Consider the following 23,244-nt stretch of genomic DNA (forward strand, 5'->3'; position numbering starts at 1 on the left):
CTTTATGTTTAAAAACGAGTAAACGAGTATAAGAGTTTCTACATTTAGTGTTTCAGAAATCATAGGCGTGGGTTTTTTTTTAAATAAATCCATTAATTTCAGCCTAATGCCACGATATTGTATAATTTTTTAGATTTAACTTCCGAATTTTTTCTTAGAAGCGAAAGCATTATAAAGGGTTTTCCAATAAGAGGTGTTATTCCCGTAAAATATCAATGGTTTCGTTGCTTGTGTGGCACTTAGCGTTGTCTTGGTGAAAGTAAACGTTATCCAGATCAATACCATCCAATTCCGGCCATAAAAAATCGTTAATCATCTCTCGATAGCGCAATCCATTCACGGTAACTATTGCTTCAGCCTCATTTTCGAAAAAGTAAGGTCCAATGACTCCGTCGGACCATAAACCGCAGCAAACAGTCACACGTTGAAGACAGAGAGGCTTTTCAACAATAACTCTTGGATTTTCTGAGCCCCAGATCCGACAATTTTGCTTGTTGACGAAGCTACCGAGGTGGAAATGGGCCTCATTAGTCAAGATGATTTTTCGATGGAATTCCGGATCATTTTCATGCATTTTAACGACCCAATCAGCAAAGACACGACGTTGTTGATGATCGGCCGGCTTGAGTTCTTGTGTTAACTGGACTTTATAAGCCTTAAGACCCAAATCTTTATGCAAAATACGGTGTAATGACGTTAGTGGAACGCCTAATTCCGAAGAACGACGAGGAATGGACAAACCTGGATTTTCTTCAACACTTTCGGCTACAACAGCAATATTTCCGATTTTCGGCTGTTCTTGAGCGACGTGCACGGGTTTTATTTTTCACATCACTAAATTGTCCCAACAGTTCGAATTTTTTTACCAATTTCTGTATTGCGGTCCGACAAAGAGCTTCACGATGACCCAAAAATGTTCGAGCTTTACGAACCGTCTCTGCCAAATTTTCACCATTTTTATAGTAAATTTTAATAATTTCAATGCGTTGTTTAAACATGTATAGTTTCATTTTTATTAATGGCGTAGTTTCTACTTGTCAAATATCAAAAAATGACAGCTTCAAAAGTGACATCTACCGAAATAGAGGGCTATTCAAAGTAATACCTGTTATTGGGAAACTCTTTATGTTGCTAACCATTCGTTATCGTTGGTGTAACAACACGAAGTGAAATTGTATAAATTTCATGTTTTGGCCGATACTATTTTATATTTTAGGAGCATAATTTTTGACTAATGGAGGTAAATTTACATTTTCCAGTCGTGTTAAGTACAGCGTGGTGCAAAACTTATCACCAAAGATTTTTAATCTTTGCAAATGGCGCCGTACATCAATTATATTTGACACTTGTGAACTAGACTTTTGTGGCATGAATTATATTTTTTACAAGATATGTGTGCACACTTTTCTCAGTAACGTATCTTCCGTGTGAAAAAAGAGTTTGGTGTATGTACTTATACATGGTGAACGATATGAAGTGTTACCAACTTCACACTGCTTGTATCTGTAAAACAGCTCATGACATCAACGTCAAAATTGTTAGGAATAAGTTTCGTGATTCATATAAGTATTTGTATAAAATTACATTCATATTTTTGAGGTTAACATAAAAGGTAATTCGGAGAATTTTTACCAATATATTAAATCGATGAAAAAGGCGTCTCTAAGACGTTACTGCTTCCTCTGTCAGTGATACAGCGAACTTATTTGCTGATTTCTTCGCATCTAATTTCGTATCTTATGAAGATCTTGATAAAGAACATTTGGGAGCCATTCGCCAAAATTTCGTGAGGATATTTTTTCCTACTGTTGACTTCAGTTCACTTGTTCTCTCAGATGATGATATTATTAAGGGATGGTTGAAGATTATGAACTCTTCTCAAGCTGATGTCGATGGTATTTCTGTAATATTGCTTGTGGCTCTATGTTGCAATCTTTGGAAGTAAATTTTAATATTTAAATCCTTAGCTGGAGGAATATTTATCGATGAATTGGAAGCTAACATCAGTCACTCCAATTTAGAAAAGCGGACTTTCAGAGTGGTTTCCAAATTGACTCGATATACACAAACTTCTCTAAAGCATTCGATAAAATCTCCAATACCATTTTAGCAACTAAATTGACTTGCCTTGGTTTTCACTTGACTTTCCTTTGACTAGATTCGTTCTTATTTAATAAAGAGGAGTAGCATAGTAGTTATAAATATATGGATTACACGTATTGTATAAAATGGGGTTTGTAACAATCGCTAGATCAAAATTTTAACCGGAATACTGTGTCCCATATTATTATTAATATGAAGCTAGAAAGTGGCAAAAAAAAATCTGCTAAGAACCTTAACGCCTCCAAGAAGATGATTGTGCTTTATCCGTTAGAAAAGTAGTTAAAAATCTAAAATACTAAAATATGATTCAAAGTTCGTTTTCTATCTACATATGTAGGTATGCGTGCAACTTCCTGCCGCTCGACTATCTTCTGTGGGGCTACCTGAAGTTTCGTATTTATAAAAACAAATCACAGCCACCCATACGCTTTGATTCATACCAGTTACTTTCTCAGGAACGATAGAGCGCGCAATCAACCAAGAGGTATGCTTACTGTTAAATTTTGAGCAGATACTTGTACGAAAGCACAAAAGTTATAGATGGCTCCCAAGAATAATTCCGCCATCCGTGAGAACAGTTCTAGCTTTGATGTAACAATTGAACAAACAATAAAGAGAGCCGCGTAGTGGAATAAATTCGCTCATTAATAATAATAAAAATAAAAATTAATACAACAATAAAATTAAAATTAAAATGCAATTATTACGTTAGCAAATCAGTTTCACTGTGAGCACGATAGCGGTTCGCTAATGTCGCCAGCTCCTGTACTCTCACCACCGTGGATGCTTCCTATTTATTTAATTGTATACATATGTATGTATGCTATAAACTCAAACTTATATACTGAGTTTCCTATAAAAGTATGCATTGGACACAGATAAACAGTTAAAAGTTAATTAAAATTTGTACTATTTGTTCTATTTGACATACATACATAGATACGTACAAAATAGCACATTAGCTTTGGTTTTTTTTCGCGCATATGTACATAGGTATGTATCCGAAAAAACGCTCATCCGCGATTGCGATAGTAAAAGATATTTATTGTATGTGGGCGTGAAAGTATAGATTTTACATATGTTAGTAATGCTGCATATTATTATAAATACAAAAACATGTTCGGATTAAATTTTTAAAAGCCCTTCAAGTTTCAAAAAACTAAATTTTCAGATAGTGGTTCTAAATACTTTTACTCACTCCTTGATAGTAATATTAAGAGAAAACATATATACATATATGCAGCTGATAAAAAAATAAATTGTTTACTTTCAACGTTGTTCTTCTTGCTGTTATAAAAACGTACGAAAATAACGCACAAAAATAGTTGAATTTTCCTTCTATGATAATAATTCCACTCCAAATATATAGCACTGGTATCAAAATGGACGCTAGAGGCCTAAGTAAGATGTTTTTACAGATCACACCCACATAAATTTTTTCCTGGATAACAAAAGAGGTGATTTTTGTCACATGGCATAACAGATACGTAAAAAACGTTCACTTTATCCGCAATTATTTCATAAGTGTACATAAAACTGCGCTTAATACTTCGTGCAAACAAGCTTTAAGCGCAGTTACATATGCGCGTAAAAAACACAGCTATTATTTATTTACTCTAACATGAATTACTAAAAAAGACAAAATACATAATTACATAAATACATACACTATGGCAGAGCACATGTGTGTTATTTGGATGGAGGGGAAGAGGCCTATTAGTACGTTGGGTAATGTTAAGAGTCATGCAAAATGGAAGTGAGCAACTACACCAAAGGAGTTTTATATAAATTTAGAAGTACATATAAATGCGTATACATATTTACACTTTATATATAGAAATGCATGACTTATGCCTTTATTTTAGGAGAAAATGTCCTCAAATTCATAAGAGGAATCAAAAAACTTTACGGAGGCACATCGAGGCAACAGCTTTTACCTGATAGCTGTCGTATACGTATGCATGTATGTTGATTTTTTTGTATTTGGACTATTTTTAATTTATTATGTGTTTTAACATATTTCAATTTTCTCAAAATAATTCACATAATAAAATAAGTTTTTATTAGAATTATATTTAATTTTTATTATGAATTATAGCATCAAAATAAATTTGGTTGATAAAAGGTCCTAAGTTAGTATTCAAACCTCTGGGCCACTCTGTGTATTGTACTCGTATGCTTTAGTTGGGAGGTGATGTTTAAAGCAATACACCTTAGTATTTAGTAGGTAAAAACTCGTCGTTAGCGAATTGTGCAGTGTTTATGGGAAACCCCATCGTGAACGTCAAATAAGATGTGGAGAATTCAAGTGTAGTTTCCAATTCAGACATGGCTGATAAAATCAATCAAATAGTAATAAACTAATGGACGACTAACAGTTCGTAAGATTACTAAGGATATGCGCATCTCATGCAGGCGCCTCACTTCTCAGGCGACAAAAAGTGCATTGTATAATAATTTCAGAACGTGCTTGGTAATATCCAAAGAATGACTTTCCACAAGACTTGCTCCACCAAAATAGCAGAAGCAGTATACTTTTCGAAACATGACGAAATCTTTTTATTATATACACTGCAAGGGTTAGTCCCCTGTTGGAGAACTTTCGCACTTCAATGATCGAGGGGATTCTTTGCTTATGTTGTATATGTATGTATTTACGAGTATAATTGGCGCCTGCATGTTTGGTTGGTATTTTTGGTGAAGCTTCTCTTCCTATTTGTGGTGTGCGTTTTGATGTTTTTCAACAAAATGTAAATCCCTGCAGTTTTATATTGCCTCCGAACGGCAGATGGTTTTCTAAGGGGAGATTTTTCATAGCAGAAGTCTTATAAGATGACGGCCAGGTGTCATGAGATTTCACATACGTGACTTTAAAGCAAAGGTCGGCAAAACTGACTTTGCAAGTGGCTTGGTGAGCACAGATATCAAAGTCTCTATGAGTCATACGATTATCAAAGGGGTTATCAAAGAGATCAATGCACTTCTAAATTTCCTTAATGTGTTCAAAACAATTCTCAAAGTCAAAGAAAATAGTTTCCAGTAGTTTCTTTTTCTTCTCAGTAAAAAATTATCCCTTCACAAACCCTGAATATTATTAAAGTCTCTATGAGAAATATTATAATGCCTACTGGAATTATACTCACGTGTCTCTTTAATAGATCTGTGGTACAAAGGCACTACATATCACCAAACGCATTTGGAATCATACAATTTTTTCCAATCATTTTTATTATTTATATATCCAACTATGTTTACTGTAGCATAAGAAATGTTTCTTTGGTATCAGAACAACGACTGATTTTAAGAACGTTAGAATACGTGTGTTGAGTGCAAGATGAATTTCTCTATCATTCTTGTATTGAGTGTACTGCTCGCACGAGCAAGCTTTTCCGACCTCTGCTTTAAAGCACTTTTTGAGGTTTAAAGAAAGCGGAGAATTTACGCATTATAGTTGAAAGCTGTCAATGTCCTTTTGAATTTTAAGTGCATCATCATCGGTTTCATAATTTTAAAAAATAGTTTTAGGTCGTCGGTATAGAGCAAATATTTTGCGAAGCTAAATCAGCTAGTTATATAATTTATTAACAAAACAAAACAGCAGCGGACCAAGAGGAGACGAAGAGAGGTTCAGAAAAAATGTAGCCGATGCGTGCTAGCTTATAAATTAAAAAAGAATGTGAAACTTTGTAGAAAGTTTTTGAGAAATCAGTCTAGATGCAATCAACCTGAAACCCAGCTGAAGGGACTTAATACAATACTCGTTCAATACTGCCTAATCCGAAAGCGATCTTGTAAGCGTATTGGCCAAAATATTTTCACAAAACTTGCTACATTGTGTGCAGAGATAAATTAAGATAAGTCCAAAGACTAAGGGAAAGAGAATGCAGGCTAGTGTTGCGCAGTTGGCAATCTTCCACCACCCCGGTCTACATCCAATCCAGTAGATTTCTAAAGCTGTGGAGCTCGGCTAAATGGGTACCCTCTTTTGTGAAGCGAAAAGAATCTGGAAAAGCAAGCTTAATTGAATACATTTACTTGCCTTAAGGAAGTCCGTTTCTTCGTTTACCAACCCATTTATTTAGCTCTACCGCTCGGCCGCGCTACCCGAATGGCTTAGTGCGTGACTACCATTCAGGAGTGGGTAGGTTCGAATCTCCCTGCATAAATATCAAATAATTGAAGCCTCCAAGAGTATTCCAGCCATCAAAAAGATCCTCCTCAAAAAGCCGTTCGGAGTCGACTTAAAACCGTAGGCCCCTCCATTTGTAGAACAACATAAAGACACACACCACAAATAAGAGGAATAACTCGGCCAAACATCTAACTTCTGTATACGCGCCAATTATTTACTTTTTATTTGTAATCCTTGGATGTGCCTTTGGGGGAATAAATACAGGGAATCACAGGCAAAACTTGGGGGTATGCCACAAATCGTAATTTGTCTGTGATAGTAGATGGTTAATGGCAGTTTCGTGCATTACTCAAACTTTCGGACTTCAAGAAATGACTTAGTGCAAGGAAACCCTAGATTTAGTTTTTGAAACCAATGACTTTAAAAATAGATTTAGTTATAATGAATAAGAAAAAATCAAGTATTTCTGCCTAAACTAATAACTTTTAAGTCCATCTTCGTAGGTTTAAAAAGCTGGGGGAAAAGATTTGAGTTAGGAATTCGACCATAAAATTTGGGAAAATCTTCAAAAATGAAAGAATTTTAAATTATTTATTCCATTTAAAAGTGTAAGGGCACCCCTAATGTGCATGTGGGTAACTTATGATTATGACACTAATATGTATATACTTACATGTATTGGTAGAATGTTGTTGCTACATATATTCTTGTTGAATTTGTTGACGAAATTCCCATTATGCATTGAAATCATATTAAATAAGTGCAATTTTGTTCAAAATTTCGCTAAAGTTTGGAATTTGTGTATGTGTTTGTATGTTTTATTGTGTTATGTAAGAATCTAATTCATTGCTAGCGAGCAAAGTTTACTTTATGATATTGCTTTTAAAGTTTTCGCTTTGTTTACTTTCGGTATGTTTGTGAACGTATTGGTGTGTGTACCTGTGCTAAATAATTGATATTGAATAAATTTAAAACTACAGTTTTCTTGAATATATTCAAATTAAATAAACAAATATCTGTGCATTCGCATGAATAATGAACTACATATAAACGCACCAACAACTAATACTACTAAGTAAATTCAAATTGAGGGTGACACATATTGTCTTCGAATACGGGATATGTATGTATATGTATGGAATTAAGGGGTAATCTTTGTAACTCCATTTCTAAAACACTAACAACTTGGAAAGTTGATTATTTCGAAAAATATTTTAATTCCTTTTTTTACAAATGCACATATTTTCCTACGTTTTATAAAACAGAATATAAAATTTTCAGCTTTTTGAGAATATTAGTGTGCAATTTTTTGTTTGAATATTTATTAACTTTTCTTCTTGGACAAATACTTATTTACAAGTAACAGGCTTCATACATTGGATTTTTGGGATTAAGATGGGAGACACATTTTTAAAGCACATCCAAATAATGTTACATAAATGAGTGCGAATGTGTTTAAGGCACTTAGAGTGTAATTTCCATGTACTTGAGTAAGAATGTATGGAGGGTGAAGTAAATATGCAAAATAAAATTCATACGCGAAAACAAAATTTTACTCATTACCCAGTAATCTACAATAAGACACATACATATATATGTAGATGTTATATGTGTATATGTATACATTTTTTCTTATTACCCGAATAGTTTAAACATTTATTCCTTTTTTGTATTGTATTAGTAGCTTGCACATACATATGTACATTTGAAAGGTTTTACATCGAACGATGGAAGCTTTGAGAGGAAGATCATAATTATAACATAATACATGAACTGAAAAGTTCCGGGTCTAACACTAGTTTTATTGCAATCCTCTCTTTTCTAGTTAGTACTGACCTTAAAAAGACAGGTGCTAAAATTTCGTGATATTCTATTCATTAGTTCGTGAGTTATTGCGCTACTTTCGTTATTTTCAAAATAAAGGATCAAAAAGGATTTCGTTTTAATTTTGCACCGCTTCTTGATGAGAAAAATATCATTCAAGCGAAGCAATGTCTTCAAAAGTGTTATGGGGACTCCGTATCTTCAAAAACAACAACAAAATTATGGTTTGCTTACTTGAAACGTGGTCAAACGTAGAGACACCGATGATGCAAACGCAGTGGACGTTCAAATGGGGCGGAACACATGCAAACATAAAGAAAAAATCAACAAAATCGTTTTGAACGATCGAAAAGTGAAGTTGTGTGAGTTAGCTGACATCGTAAAGATATCAGAGGACTTTGTTCAAAGTGGGTGCTGCGTTTGCTCACAGTTTTGTCTCATCCAGACAACCCACCGTTACACAGGTCAATTAAAGCAAAGGCAAAACTACAAGAATTCTACTTCAAATTAATCCCACATCTACCGTATTCGCCAGATTTAGCTACCAGTGACAACTGGCAGTTCACAGACCTAAAAAAATGCTCGCCGGTAAGAAATTTCGCTCGAATGAATAGGTTATCGCTGAAACTGGGGCGTATTTTGAGGCAAAAGTATGAAAGTATTGAAATGTTAACGCGGCGCTGGAATGATAGCGTTGTTCTTGATGGAAATTACGTTGATGAATAAAGCTAGTTTTGAAAAAAAAAAACCTATTATCTTTGGGACTATCAGCCCATGTGTTACCTATAGTTATTGTCGCAGAAGCATCGTTTGAAACATGATTTTCTGTCCTTAAGATCATACCGTACCAATTCCAGGCAATTCTGTACTTCTGGTATCTGTACTAGTGAATAAGTGAGTAAACAGTGAACTTTTGAAAATTAAACCCTTTTTTTGTAGATATTCATTGATATAGGATATTTACGTAGTTTTTCTTTCATTTCAATAATCAGGCTTAAGCTGGCAATGGCAAATTATGAATGTTCTAGGTTTGGAAAAGTTCGATAAAAATCATACTTAAAGGTGGCCACTGGCAAGCACATTTTCAAATGTGTTAAAATAAGCGTATTTATTTCTTAAACAACATGCAGTAATTTAAATTGCAGAAAATTCTTTTTCGTACAGTTATATTGAATATTGCCAATTGTTCAACTTTCAATACTAATCTACACACATTGCTTTATGAGGCTTGCACTTCGGCCTCAAGGTCCATGGTCTACAGACATAAGGAAAAGGGCGTTGAGATAACTTACTTTCTACTTGGCACTATCGAACTATCGACTGATAGACGGGTAGACAAACAGCTAAATAAATAATTAGCTGTAAGCTCTATAGGTATGACGAAAATAATAATCGCCATTATAATTCCATAACAGTTTTAAATGCTCAACTTGCTGTCCATTTATTAAAATTGATCTGCTAGGCAAAGCGAGTGAGGGACTATTTGTATGCCAACTTTCATCAATTACTTTAAATTAAAGTAAGGATCCACTCAAAAAAACTCGCACTTGAACTATGCCCATTTGAATGAGCTTCATAACCCTAAATTTACAATATGTATTACTAGAAGGCCGATGTTTGATGAGTTGGCAGTTCGGTATGCAAGAGGGTGTGTACGGTTTCTTTTAGGTGAAGGAGCGTTGAGCGTTGCATTCTTTTAGGGAGTTCTGAAGTTCCAAAAGTTATTTATTTAAGCTTGATACTACCTGGGATGCTGCCTAAATGACTTGTTTGCACACACTAAATCAACATTTTATTGATTTGATGAAAGTTGTAGTTATGGGAAATGCAGGGTGGGCCATATAGCGTTTGCTTTTGAACCACCTATTTTTTTGAGAATGGTAACACAAATGACATGTCAAATGTGTTCATAATTTACTTAAAGGTTTGACATTTACGAAATGGGACGCTATACACTTGAACAAAATTGGGAAATATTGAAAACCTATTTCCAAAGCGGTGAGTCTTCTTCTTCTTTTCTGATTTTCACATCGGTGGCTACGTCAATAAGCAAAATTGTCGGATTTGGGGCTCAGAAAATCCACACGTTACTGTAGAGAAGCAAATGCATCCACAACGAGTCACTGTTTGGTGCGGTTTTTGGTCTGGCGGCATCATCGGGCCATTTTTTTCGAAAATGAGCGAGGAGCCGCGGTTACAGTAAATGGCGAGCGTTACCGTGACATGCTCAACGAGTTGTTTCCAAAAATTGAAGAGGATGACATGGACGACATTTGGAATCAACAGGACGGTGCAACTTGTCACACTGCAAAAGTTACACTCGAACTTTTGGCTACCGTTTTTGAATTCCGATATCAATTGGCCGCCTCGGAGCTGTGATTTAAGCCCGTTGGGCTATTTTTTGTGGAGAGCCGTTAAGGACAAATACTATGCGAACCATCCAGAGACGATTGATGCTTTAAAACACGAAATCGAAGTTGCCATTCATGAAATTGAAGCCCAAACAATTGAAAATGTGCTTAAAATTTGGGTTGATCGAATGGCCTACTGTAAAGCCAGTCGTGGCATTCATTTGAACGATATTATTTTTCATTCATAAATGACAATGTTTAATCTTCCAAGTAAAAAAAAAAGTTTGAAAAAATATAGACAATTTTTTTTTATAGCCGATTCAAAAATCAAATTTTACATGGCCCACCCTATACTAGTAAAACATCCCTGCTCCTGGCGGGTTGAGCCTTGTCACCCGCCAATGAGAATCGTTATCAGATTCAAGCAGCATGCACTTTAAAGCATCAACAAATAGGTGAACCATTGTTCTCCGTGATCTCCAATTGCAGAGTGGGTTAACTCAGAGCGGAATATGTGTTTGGCTGCGATATTGTACGGCACACAAAGACAGCACCCATCTCATACCGTAATTCCGCTCTCAGTAAATTTGACGAAATTGTTGTGTGTGTGACGTCTCGAATATGCAATTTACTCTTGTGTGTTTGTGTCATTTCTTCTTCTTCTTGTATTTTTGTTCGCGCTTTTACATTTCTCTCACGTAACTGCGTCAGTATGACGTCACACCTTTCAGATGGGCACAATGTTCCTTAGGAAGAAGGGTATTACATCGTTTAATAGGACTGACATTAGGTTGTTTTCTGTCTCGCTAACCGGTTACAATCGACTAAGTTTTCACATGAACCAGTTGGATATACGATCGTATATATCGGGACAAGAGGATGATGAGACGTCGACGCGTGTTTTATATATGTAAAGGTCCGGCCTTGGTCAAACAGACATTGCAATATTTCAACTCCTATAGAGTCGATCCCCCAGTGTTAAAAATTTGTTCACCAAGGACATTAGGACCATTGGAGAGGCTGAAGGCTTCTGCTCAACTACGGATAAGTCAAATAATGTATACATATGTATGTGCTAGGCGAAAGAAATAAAGAGCAAATAGTGCTCCTTACTTCAGCAGATATATATTAAATGAATTTCTAAAAGCGTTCTCTATTTGATTTTTGGATTAATGGGTAATTTTGAGTAGAGTTATCGTGTATTGACCAACTAAAATAATAGATAGTTTGGCATAGAGAACATACAACTGTTTAGTAAATATTTTTTACCATTTAAAAAAGATATTTATTATACTACGACAAACCTAACTAAGATGCCATTAATATGGCTTAGAAAAGTTCACAACAACTCGTTAACTACACATACGAATTTTAATAACATTAACTACATATTTATATAATTATTACTAAATATTAATTTAAAAACATTTACAAGTATTTATGTATGCACACGAGCACTAAAAATATGTACATGTGATAGAAGACCGTTCCGAGGTTAAGAAGACACTTAATTACATTTTAAATATGCATTTACATATTACTAATTTTTTTGTTGATTTATGTATGCATTACAACTGCAAAAGTCGTTCTAGGAACAATGCATTTTTCAACTAATATAATATAGCCTAAAGAAAAAATACTAAGCAAAGTATTGAGCTATAGAGGAAATGTTATATGATTTAAATTGCATTGCATATATGATTAAATTCTATGTCGATTGGATGCATATCAACAGTATAACGTGCAAACGCGAGTTGCATAAATCGTAATCTGTTTCAAAAGAGTACTTAGCATTACTACTTACTTAAATTTACAAAGCATCCTGCCTACATACCTAGTATTTTAAATAAACGATTTTCAACGAAATTTGCGAAATCGCTAAGCGCTTACGACTACGCTTACGCCATCGCATTATGTATAGCAGCATTACGCAACTAAGTAGCCAAACAGACTTGTTATATAATTGGTACAAGCATTCAAATACGAACATATGAACGTATGTAAGCAGGTCTATAAATGTGTATTATGTGTGGTTGTGTGCTATAGAACACACGTACATACATATGTGATTTGGGCCGTGAGTGTCAGTCAATCATATCCTTAAACATTCCATTTGCAATATTTGCGAACTAATACTTGATGATTTAATGATATATAAATTTTATTAGTTTGTTCATTTATTTAAAATATTTTTAAAATTTACTCTTTATGAATGTATTTTTATTTTATCAATTCAAAGCAATGCTCGATAATTTTTTTTATAGAAAAATCTCTTTGGCAAAAAAAAATCGCAATTTTTTTCATGGTGCAATTGTCAGATAGGCAGAAAGTAAAATGCGCATATAACAATTGTATTTAAGTTTAATAAATTGTGCATGCAACAATAAAATATAGTTGTTTGTGTATGTGAAATTTTTTAGAAGAAAATATTTACAAAAGCATCAGCAGAAAAATACATTATTGCTTTGAGTTGTGCAAATAACTTTTTTATCAAATTGTAAGTGAACGTATTTATATGCAACCGAGTGAGTTTACAATTCTTCGAACTTTTGACAAAACAGCCCATGTTGACTTAGAACTTTTAGCTTCACAGATAGCACAATCCTGTTGGCTTATAATATAGATAAGCTCATATAAACTATATATGCTTGTATGAACAATTTCTAGCTAAAAATGTTTATATGTTGGTAAAAAAACGAATTCTGTTAAAGTCAGTTAAGTTGCTTTGTCAAAAGCTCACGCATATACTTATACTTGCCATAAATTCTGTAAAAAATTGAAAATGCATACGGCGAGGACAAATTCGCAGATAAGAATTCCGTTATTTTTGCTTTTCTTCATATATGTACATTGTCTACCCATTAAATATATTAAGTTTCGTGACTGGAGTGGGGAGCTAAAAAAACTCGCATTGCAGTGAGAAAGAATTCGCAGAAATCTCCTTGGAAAGCAGACATTCATGAACGTAAACGTGTCAACCAGATCCATGCGAAGACTTATTAGAAATGATGTTCACATTAAAGCCTTCCGTCGCTCAACTGGTTATCTTTTGACAAGGCGCTTGAAGAAAATTAGACTTGGCAGATACAAGCATCGATATCATCGGCCTTAACAATCGCGTTGTTAGTTCTGCCTTCTCCAAACTGGATAAAGATTCCAAGCGAATGGGTCTGGTGGTGAACGAGGACAAAACGAAGTACCTCCTGTCTTCAAACAAACAGTCGGCGCACTCGCGTATCGGCACCCACGTCACTGTAGACAGTTATAATTTCAAGGTTGTAAAAAACTTCGTTAGGAACCAGCATTAACACCGATAACAATATCAGCCTTTAAATCCAAAGAAGAATCTCTTGCCAACAAGTGCTACTTAAGACTGGCAACTGAGTAGTAAATTCTTCTCTCGACGAACAAAACTAACACTCTACAAGGCTCTCATCATGCCCGTCCTAAGGTGTGGCGCAGAAACGTGGACGATGACAACATCCGATGAAGCGACGCTTGGAGTGTTTGAGAGAAAGATTCTGCGCAAGATTTTTGGACCTTTGCATGTTGGCAACGGCGAATATCGCAGGCGATGGAACGATGAGCTGTATGAGCTTTACGACGACTTAGACATAGCGCAGCGAATAAAGATCCAGCGGCTACGTCGATGCGGTACCAGCTGGTAGTAGCAGAGGAAAGATGCTCTGCGGTGGAAAAATCAGGTGTAAAAGGACTTGGCTTCACTTGGTGTGTCCAATTGGCACCGGTTAGTACGAGAAACGATTGGCGCGCTTTGTTAAACTCGGCCAAAATTTCGTAAGCGGTTATCGCGCCAATTAAGAAGAAGAAGATGCAAGCAGCTTCTTTGGTGCCACGCGGTCAACGGTCATGAAATATTCTTTTCAGAGATGAGAAAACGTTCACTGTTGAAGAAGTATTTAATACACAAAACGACAAAATCTATGCTAAAACTTCAAAAGCCGCGAAAAATGTTGTTCCAGCCTCGGTAATGGTTTGGTCGGGAGTGCCTTGTAAAGGCGTTACATCATTCATTTCTGCGAAAAACGGCTTAAGACATAAGTGTACCAGGAGGATGTCTTAGAAGCAGTTAAGTGGTGAAGCAGTTGATGGAGAGCGTTGGATCTTCCAGCAAGATTTCGCTCCAGTCATAAGGAGAAAACCACCTAGCAGTGGATAAAAAACAGTAAACCTAAGTTGATAGCCGCAGAAGTTTGGCCGTGTGGAAGTCCAGATCTGAATCCATTGGACTACAGTTTGGGGTCAGAAATGGAGAACATGCCCTATCGAAGACCTTACAGAAATTTTGAGAGACTCAAAATCTTTAGTTCGAGCAGTAACGTCAACATCCATGAAAACCGTGCGTGCTGCAAAAGCTGAAAAACCTAATCATTTCAAGGCATGTATAGAAGCAAATGGTGACTATTTCGAATGAAAATTTAAAATTGTTTTTTTTTTAATATTTACATGAACATTTACATAAAACTGACTTCATTGAAGAAAGTACCATATTATAATCTCATATCAAGGGGCTTAACTTGTAACAGAACTTATGGCAGGACTAAGTATGCCCGCACAACCTAATGTGCATTGTCGTTGCAAGTTTGCAAGAAAAAGTTTCAAAAATAATTAGCGCTGAATTTTTTGACTAAATGCATGTCATATGTCACCATAGCAGATAGGGAAAAATTACAGCTTAGCGAGGAATGCTATTCAGTAATCACCATGACCATTATATATATATATATATATATACGAGTATAATTGGCGCGTACACCCTTTTTGGGTGCTTGGCAGAGCTCGTCTTGATGTTATTCCACAAATGGAGGGACCTACAGTTTCAAGCCGACTCCGAACGGCAGATATTTTTATGAGGAGCTTTTTCATGGCAGAAATACACTCGGAGGTTTGCCATTGCCTGCCGAGGGGCGACCGCTATTAGAAAAATGTTTTTCTTGATTTTGGTGTTTCACCGAGATTCGAACCAACCTTCTCTCTGTGAATTCCGGATGGTAATCAGGCACCAACCCATTTGGCTACGGCAGCCGCCATACCATTACCAAGTTTCTTAAAATTCAGAAACCAGACCAGATTCTATACATATTATCAGCTATTGGCAGCACCGACACATGTAGAACTTGCCCCAGTGCTGCCCTGAGTGTCGTTTTGCATTTATTTCTCATCGCTTTTACGTTATTTCCATCGCTGCTCAAAATGCAATCGGGCTAAAGGAGGTTGCCCTCTGGAGGCAATCTCTCAAGGGACATGGTAGCAGTTTTGGGCAGTTAACACCGCATTTCTCTGAACTTCGAACATATCTCTCTATCTGCAAACTGGTGTTTGAGGGTCATGCCAGGGAAAACTTTCCAAGTACGCAGGATTGGAATGAGGAGAAAAGCTGCATCGAAGCTGGTATCTCTATCTTAACTGACGACTTCAAGCTGGAATCGGGAGTCGGAGCAGGTGTTTTCTCTAAATCAGCCAATTTATCTATTTGCTTAAAATTGCCAAATACTGCTAGTGTTTTTCAGACAGAAGTCTTTCCGATCCTGCAAACATGCAAAAGGCTTAGGGAACGTGTGAGCAAGGGAGATATTAACATTTTCTCTAATAGTCAAGCCGTGATCAAGGCTCTGACGACGGCATGGTGCATATTCAAACTAGCCAACTAATGGAAGGAGGAGATAAAATCTTTTGGATTTGCAGGTAACATTCTTCTGATCTTATTTATATTTTTACTTATTTATGTTGGTTGAAGGAACGAAATAGTTGGAGCTGTTGTTACTTAAGATTGGCTGCATTATGAAAATCCCGGCCAGAAGAGGTTGGCTTCAAATTATACCGGACTTATGTTTTACATGCCAGCTTTCTTCTTGAGGAAATCGGCTACTAAGTTCGATAAAATATCAAGACTTTTACTAAATATTAATCGATTGGGACATTTAATGCATGACGATAGAATTCTCAGACGATTTTAACTAAATGTAAAAAAAGAAACGTTTAGCAAGTTTTTCAGTCATCGCGACAAAATTTGGTTATTTGTATCTCTTGCAGAGGTGCATATGGATATTACAGAATTACCAAAAATGAGAAACTAGGAAATGCTCTGTTTTTCTATATGAGAACTTAAGTATGACATACTCTGGCAGTTTCTCCCCAAGACCATTCTTACATAAGTGAAACATGTGGACCAGAAAACCGCTCACTGACCGACCTTGAAATATGATATGGGACTATAAGACTTTAATGGTTAGTACAATCTGAGAGGCTTTTGAGATTTCTTATTTTTATGCAATTAATTAAAGTTCTAAAGTTCCTATGCTAGAAGGTGCATGAGTATAGAAACAGTCAAACCTCGGCGCGGAATTAGATATTTGCGGTGTGTTGCATTATGAATTCCTTCAAAAATTACAAACATTCAACGAAGATTATTATTCAACCATCTTGGGGCGCTTAGATGCAAGCAATTCAGGGGTTCTGTAAGACAATATCACATCTTTAAATGACAGTCGACGGCAGCAGCATCCTGTTCCCACCTACAGACTGAATACATTGAACTCGATGATGAAACGTGAATGCGTGTCATGCGGTTTTCATTTTGTTTGTATTACTTAGATCGTAGTAGAAAAATGGGTTGGTACGTGATTCCTAACCTGAAACCTCGGGCTTGAAACACCAAAATGAGAGAAATAGTCTAAAAAGTCGAATAGTGGTCACCCTTTGGCAGACAATAGCAACCCTCCGAGTGTGATACGCTATGCCATGAAAAGGTCCTCATAAAAAATCATCTGCCTTTGGGGGACTAAAGCGGGCATTAAAATTTGAGTATCTCCTTTTGTGGAAAAACATCAAAACGCACACCGCAAATGGGCGAAGGATCGAAACAAGACCCAGCAAAGGCGGTAAGCGAAAATTACTTTACTTTACTTGTTATGAGCAATCGACTTTCCCAAAGTCACAAAGATAAATTTTTGAATATATTTATAGAGTTACGATACCAAAAAAACGTTATAAAAATGGGCAACCTGTGTTGTCTTTAAATTAGATCTGTTGCTTCGTGGTCAGGGATGAGCTCACTCAATTAAGAAATTTGCTATGGTGAATTCAATTTTAGTGATGGAAAAAATTATTTGCATAACTTATAAACAATTGTAAACTGAATACAATATATGTACATATATAGAATTACATTTAAAAACATTTTGCATTTAGTATAATTTTCGCATGTCTCATTGCGTCTTATGAAAAGGTGCAACTCTCTCAATTGTTACAAAAATGATTTAAACTAAAAAAACGACTATTTTGTTTAAAACTTGTAACAGTTTTTCGTACAATAAATTTCAAAAAAGGGTACATTTTCCATAATGCACCTATACGATTTTGGGTACACAAAGAGGTTTTAAACTATTTGCTTGTGTGAAATTGGAAAATTTTTTATTCAAAGTCTTACACAGTGCAACAAAATTGAATTTCATATCCCACATGAAAAATTTATATGCATGCGAAACTAGATCGCAATTGTAGTATACCTGCGTTTGTGGTTTTTCACTAAAATATTAAGATTAAAAAAATTCAAAGTTCCAGAAGTATCAAGGACCCGAAATATAAATCTATAAAAACATTTGATATAGACAGACGGGTATCAAATGAAAGTAGAATATAAAGAAAATATATATATGATTTTTCTTTACCAATTATCTTCTTGGAAAAATTTGAAAAATTGGTTTCGAAATGTTTACCCTCCAATATTCTTTTAAGGTTTGCATAAAAGCAGAAAAATAAAAACTACTTTATTATTTACTTTGTATTCCCAGAGAGTTTATGGCAGATCACCGTTCATCAAGGCAAGATCATCAAAAACTCTCAAAATTTTTAGATGGTGGTAAAGATTTAGAGCCAAACTCCAGGGGTGAAATCGCCTCCTCACACCATTTTGACCCTCAATGCAGCCCCGCAGGCCAAAGCCTTTACGAGCGGAAGGGCATCGGAATACATGTAAAAAGCTATATTCGGGGGTGCTCTGAGGGAAAGTCGGAACTAACTTTTATAGTAGATCGAAGGACAAAAGACTTACTTTAGTGGTACCGCAAGGAGTGGTCACTAAGGGCTTCTCTCTTATCTTTCTGGAAGCTTCGGGGCGCTCTTCAAGAACCCAATGTTAGGCATGTAGGTCTTACCCTGATCAGCGAATAGCTACCGAAACTCTGGCGTGCTACGTCAGTCAAAATGTTACATAAATGTATGTTGGGACCGACCCGATCAGGTTTATCTATAAAATGCTTAGTAGCAGAACGGCCAGGGGGCGCCTTCGCTCTTTGCTGGTAGGTGAGTATAGCTATGTTCTCTCACTATTTTGTGAGGGTTTGTCGTTGTCAATCACTTGCTGGGAGTGTTGGTGACAAACGGTAAATTGTTAAATCCTCTCAAAGCCGGGCTCGTTCTATTCGCGAAGAAACATAAAATATCCAGAGTTAAATTTCCCTTAATAAGGTGCTTTATGTAGGTGCCTTGACGTAAAGGTTATGTGGAAGCTCAATATTGAGAAAAGGAAGGCAGCAGCTGCGTTTCTATACCGGACTAATTTCGAGCTCAGTACTACGAGCATATCATTCAGATTCTACGCGTATTTAACCATAGTAAAAATTGTAGTTACATAAAAATGGCGGGATGAGGTAGACCTCCGATATTATTAAGTGGTGTTTTACTGGTCGAACATTAGACAAAAAATGTATCTAGTGAATTACTGAAGTTGCCTAAATAAATTGTTTTTAACACAGTTTTCCAGCGATGATTTTACACGTCTTAATTATGCACCAATACGTTTTGCTTACGCCTAGGGTTGTCCTAAAAATTCCAATTGTTTTTTTCCAAAAGCAAAAATACGTTAACTTAAATGGCGTTTTAACTTCACACCCTCAATGGAATAAATTTAAAACCTTCTTGTGCACCCAACCTTTGACATCTTTTTTAAACCGTTTTTAATATGTGGCAGTTTACCATTTCAAATCCTCTCTCATCCAGAAATAGTCGTTTTTGTCATATATTTTTTTATCATTTCATTGATGTCATAAATTATGGAAAGCCAAAGCAAAAATATAATTTTTGATCGTAAAATTAATGCAATGGTGTTCGTGAACAACAATTATTACAAAGGTGAGTTTTTTGACAAGGGAATATGGTTAGGTTTCTGCAAAAAGCTGAAAATCATACAAAATTTGGTAGGTGGCAGGGTAAGAGTTAAGCGCGGGGCAGGCGCTACTAAACGAAATTCCACACATATGCGTGTATGAATTCACTAACACTAAAATGCATTTTTAAATTAACTAATTCAGCAAAACGGTCTCGCCAATGTAACTGATATTCTACTAAATATATTTAAATTAAAATCTAAATGGATTTTACGTCTAAATACAAAAATACTTTCATTTAATTACTCAAGTATCGATTACAATATATTAAGTGCACGCTAAAAAATGTATAACATCATTTTTGTTTGATTTAAATTGAATATGTACAACATGTAGCTGTTAAACTAAACGAATATGGTATTCTTGTTTTTTGTTTTGGTTTCGTGGGAGTAACACATCCATAATAATAGTTTTTTAATAAACATTTCTGTTTGCTACTGCGTTGTTACTTAGGTATTATTGAATTATGCACGTTTTTATTCGTGTGCTTAGTTCTTTTAATTTTTTTTTTATTTACTTAATATTATTCTTTCTTTCTGGATTTGTTTCTAGCAACAAAACAGCAAAAATGGTAAGGAATTTTAACGGTTCTAGGCCATGTATTAAAACATTTATACAATTAATTAACGTTTGTTTTGTTTTGTTGTTGATAGCATCGACATTTTTAAAGTAAATAACATTTATTATACAATTTTTTTGCTTTTTATGTATGTATATGTACTATACAATTTGTATGCAAGTATTAACTATTTTAGTAAGTATGTAGGTAAAAGAATGCGCAACATTTGTGGAATTCAAGCCTTTTATGGTAACAAACGGATGTGTTACGGCAGGAGTAAACAGGATCCGCACCCCACTTGCTTTTTTCATTAAACGTTGTTTTATATACCGACGAATGCACTGAATAGTCAAGACAAATTGAGTACTGAAGGTGGCGCCTTCCCAAAACAGTTACTTTATTTTTCGCGATTTTGCAAGTGTGACGTCAGCTCCCTTTCCAATACAAAGCCAACGAACAACACAAGGAGGAAAAGTTAGTCTGGTCAAATTAGACCAAAACGTAAGGGCGAAGCTACTAAAATGGATGAAATTGTTCAAAACATATGTAAAAATAAAATTTTAAAGCTCTCAATTGATCTGGCCGGGGGAAAAAATTGACTCAAGGTCAAAGGTTAAAAAAATTGGGGTTTCGTGAATTTCTCGAAAACGGTCAATCTTATTGCAAAGTTAACTCAGACAAAAAAGTAGATCATAGAATTATCTACAAAAAATGTATCAATGATTTTTTCCCAAAATACTACCGTTTCTAAGATATAACGAAGTAAAGAGTTGCAAGTGTCATTTATTAATTTGATCTTTCATAATCCATGGCAGTGCTAACGAATTCAACTCTTCTCGCACGTAAAATAACTCCCGCCGCAAACATCCGTCCAATTGCCATAAGAGGGATGATTTTTACCCTCTGCCTCGTCTACATATTGCTTGCACAAACAACTTAGATACAGTATTCTCTTTAACTCTTTATCCTGTAAAGCATAGTACTAAGTTCGCGTTTTACGTGAAATGGCTGTCAAAATCCATACAAATTGCATTGCTGTGAAATATGCGTAAAATTTCATTTACAATATATTTTACGGCAACGTAGTACTCATTCACGATGGCAGCAACATTGTTTCACACCTATTTGTGCATTTTGTCACATGAAATTCAGCGTAAACTAACAGTTCATTTGCGAGTGAAGTGCTTGAGTTTAAATACTCCGAAGACATGGCATTTTTAAGCGAAAAATATTGGCAAAGAGTGTAAGTAAATCTTCTTTGTATTTTTTCGTGTCAATATATATGTCTGTTGATATGTTTAAAAACACCTTTTTTACGCAACTTTGCCAATTGATCACCCCAGAAGCTCATAAATTTGAAGTTTCTTCTCATTTGACAATAAATGTTGCAAGCAACATTTCACGGCTGTGAGCCTTAAGGGTAGTACTATGCTTAACATAAAATTAAATATATTTATGCATTTCCAACAGAAAAAATTGGTTCGAAGGTTTCTGTTTTACACATACTCCTACATGATTTCAAGTTCAATATCTTAGATTTTTCACTTAGAAAAAATAAAATAAAATTGACTTACGAAAATGTTTTTTTTGGGTTATTGCTTTTAAATTGTTTGGCTTTGGAAAATATGAAAATAATTATAATTGACTTTTCGTATAAAATCCAAGATGTCGATTCGAAGTGAGATTTAATATGTACTACTTTGAAGAAAATATATAACTTCTCGTGACAGGAATAATGACACATTATTGTTGAAAATCGTGTGCCAAGTAATAATACAAAACTATTGTGTATGGGAATAAGTTTCCGTTCTTCGTAGCCAAAGTTACGAAATATTTAAAGAATTAAATAATACATGATATTATGTGAAACATGTGCCATTGGAAGCTACAACTTTATTCCATCTTTCAGCCAGCATACGGATTCCTCTGACGGAAAATTCGAGTTCTTTTGACTTTAAGAAGTGAGCCGCACTCCAATAAAGGCTGACTGCTTTGATCGGAACAGATGGTAGTCCGAAGGTGCAATGTTCGGGGGAATACGGCGGATGGTGCGAGATTTCCCAATTCAGTCCCTCTAAATATTTCTTGTCTTTTTCATGTCTACCGTCCCATTCCGGCCGCTTTTCTTTGAGAGTTCGACTCAAGCGCATTAGCTGCAGTCGGTGACGATCGCCAGTGATGGTTTAAGGAGTTCATAATATGTAGATGACACCCTTCTGATCCCACAACATATCCTGTGAAGCATAAATATTTTGTTTCGCTGTCGTTGGATCTGGTTCACCTGGCAGGCTCCAACATTTTCGATGCTTAGGGTTATCATAAAAGATTCATTTTTCATCGCCAGTGACGATGCGAAGCAGAAAACCTTTTCTTTTCTGCCGTTCAAGAAGCATCTCACACGTCAACTAAACGTCTCTCTATATCCCTCTCTTTCAGTTGATGAGACACCCAGATACTTGCTTTCCGTTTATCCAATGATTGTTGTAGTTGTGATTTTTCGAATTTTTTCGGTGCCCCTTCGCGATCTTTATCACTCACGTCGAAATTGCCACTCGTGAAGCGTCGAAACCAGTCTTTGCAAGTTGTATTTTATGGAGCGTGATTACCGTTAATATTGATCTATATACGACACCTTACAGCTGCATTTTTCATCAAAAGGTAATAATGAAGCATGACTTCCCGCAAGTGCTGTTTTTTCGGGACGAACGTAGACATTTTTGAGATCAGATAAAAAAGGATCATTACGCTTCAAACGAATGTCATTTACCGTGATCAAGACCTCACATATACATACACCTTCAAATCACCAGACTAGTAATATACGAACACAAAAATAGTATCAGCAGCGACACTTCTTTTACGAGGGCGGAAACTTATTCCCATATCCAATATTTCGGCGGCTTTTAGAAGGCTAAGCAAACTTTTTTTTATACTGGTGTGGACTTTTGCAACTTGGTTTTCGTATGGCGATCGACCCGGTCTAGAGTACATGCACATGTGGCTTTCAGGGTGTAGGAACGCGCGCTGAATATCGCAGAAAATGGTTACAAATTTAGTGAAATGCATTTTACATTCATACGTACACAA

General features: G+C 35.6%; 1 protein-coding gene across 1 annotated transcript in view; it reads right to left on the minus strand.

Moving 5' to 3' along the window:
- Positions 1–23,244, minus strand: part of LOC129241202 (SCY1-like protein 2) — a 104,691-nt gene that overhangs the window by 1,771 nt on the left and 79,676 nt on the right. The gene's annotated exons all lie outside the window — the stretch shown is intronic.

Source organism: Anastrepha obliqua, chromosome 3, assembly GCF_027943255.1.
Source record: "Anastrepha obliqua isolate idAnaObli1 chromosome 3, idAnaObli1_1.0, whole genome shotgun sequence".
Lineage (NCBI taxonomy): Eukaryota > Metazoa > Arthropoda > Insecta > Diptera > Tephritidae > Anastrepha > Anastrepha obliqua.